General features: G+C 41.6%; 1 non-coding gene across 1 annotated transcript; it reads right to left on the bottom strand.

The window, feature by feature from the left end:
• Nucleotides 1-776: 776 nt before the first annotated feature.
• On the bottom strand, nt 777-916 carry LOC150015870 (small nucleolar RNA SNORA7). The gene has a single exon (XR_016510309.1). It is a non-coding gene; the product is annotated as a small nucleolar RNA SNORA7 (small nucleolar RNA).
• Between the last annotated feature and the right edge of the window lie 919 nt (nt 917-1,835).

Below are 1,835 nucleotides of genomic sequence, written 5' to 3'. Positions count from 1 at the left end.
CCCCTTCTCCTCCTCCCCTCTTCCCTCTGGTCACTGTCAGTCTGTTCCTTTTTCTATGTCACTGATTCTATTTTGCTCATTTGTTTGTTTTGTTCAATAGGTCCCACTTACAGGTGAGATTATATGGTATTTGTCTTTCACTGCCTGCCTACTTTCACTTGGCATAATACTCTCTAGTTCCACTCATGTTATTGTGAAAGGTAGGAATTCCTTTCTTTCCGCCGTGTTGTATATTCCATTGTGTAAATGTACCATAGTTTTTTGATCCACTCATTTGCTGATGTACACAGGCTGTTTCCAGCACTTGGCTAATGTAAATAATGCTGCTATGAACATACAGGTACATAGGTTCTTTTGAATTGTTGTTAAAGAATTCTTCAGGTATAATCAATCCTAACAGTGGAATCACTGAATCAAAGACAGTTCCATTTTTAGTTTTTTGAGGAAATTCCACACTGTTTTCCACAGTGGCTGGATCAGTCTGCATTCCCATCAGCAGTGCACCAGGGTTCCCTTTTCTCCACATCCTCACCAGCACTTGTTGAGGTTTGTTGATTTGTTAATGATGGCCATTCTGACAGGTGTGAGGTGTATCTCATTGTGGTTTTAATTTGCATCTTTTAATGGCTAGTGATGTTGGGCATCCTTTCATATGTCGATGGGCCCTCTGTATGTCCCCCTTGGAGAGGTGCCTGTTCAGGACCTTTGCCCATTTTTAAATTGGATTGTTTATCTTCCTGGGTTTTTTTCTTTTCTTTTTTTTTTTTTTACTTGAAAGTTGTTGCAGAGTGTCTTCCAATCAGTAGCTACAGAGCAAGCAGGGAATGGAATGAGTACCTCTGCCAGGTGTGATTTCCCTCTCGTCTCCGAAGCTGGCAGAATATGAGCCATTCTCCGGACGCGATCCTGGGAGGTTTGGGTTTTTTTTTTGTTTTTTTTATGCTTTATTGTTTATGCTATTACAGTTGTCCCAATTTCTTTTCCCTTTGCTCCCCTCCACCTAGTGACCCTCCTCCCTCCAGTTGTCCCCACCCTTAGTCCATGCCCATTGGTTGTGCATATAGTTCTTCTCAACATCTTCCCATCTACGCCACTCCCTCCTACTATGCTTCTTAATTCCTGTACCATCTCCCTCCCTTTCCCCCTTTCCCCTCCCCGCTGGCCTCCCCCCAAAATGTTCCCCATACCTATAATTCTTTTCCCACTCTCGTTGCCTACTTAGTTTGCCTTTGTTTCAATTCCCTAGCTTCTGTTGTTGGTTGTTGTGACACAGTTTTCCTTGTAATGTTCATAGTTTTGATCCTCCTTTTCCTAAACAAGTCCCTTTAACATCTCATATAACAGTGGTTTGGATCTGATGAACTCCTTCAGTTTTGCGCTGTCCTGGAAACACTTTCTCTGCCCTTCTATTCTGAATGACAGCTTTGCTGGATAGAGTAATCATGGTTGTAGGTTTTTGCTTTTCATTACTTTGAATATTTCTTGCTAGTCCCTTCTTGCCTGCAGAGTTTCTTTTGAGAAATCAGCTGATAGTCTTACTGGGACCCCTTTGTATGTAATTCTCTTCTCTCTTGTTGCTTTTAAGATTCTCTCTTTAGCCTTAATTTTTGACATTTTGATTATAATGTATCTTGGTGTAGTTCTCCCTGGGTCCAGTGTTTTTGGAACTCTCTGTGCTTCCTGGACCTGTAAGTCTATTTCCTTCCCCAAGTTAGGGAAGTTCTGCTTCATTGTTTTTTCACATAATTTTTCAATTTCTAGTTCTTCTTCTTCACCTTCTGGTGGCCCTATGATTCAGATGTTGGCCCGCTTACAGCTGTTCGATAAGTTTCTGA

This window comes from Furipterus horrens, unplaced genomic scaffold, assembly GCF_987537825.1.
Source record: "Furipterus horrens unplaced genomic scaffold, mFurHor1.1.pri manual_scaffold_3, whole genome shotgun sequence".
Classification (NCBI taxonomy): domain Eukaryota; kingdom Metazoa; phylum Chordata; class Mammalia; order Chiroptera; family Furipteridae; genus Furipterus; species Furipterus horrens.
This window is presented reverse-complemented; position numbering and strand designations above follow the sequence as displayed.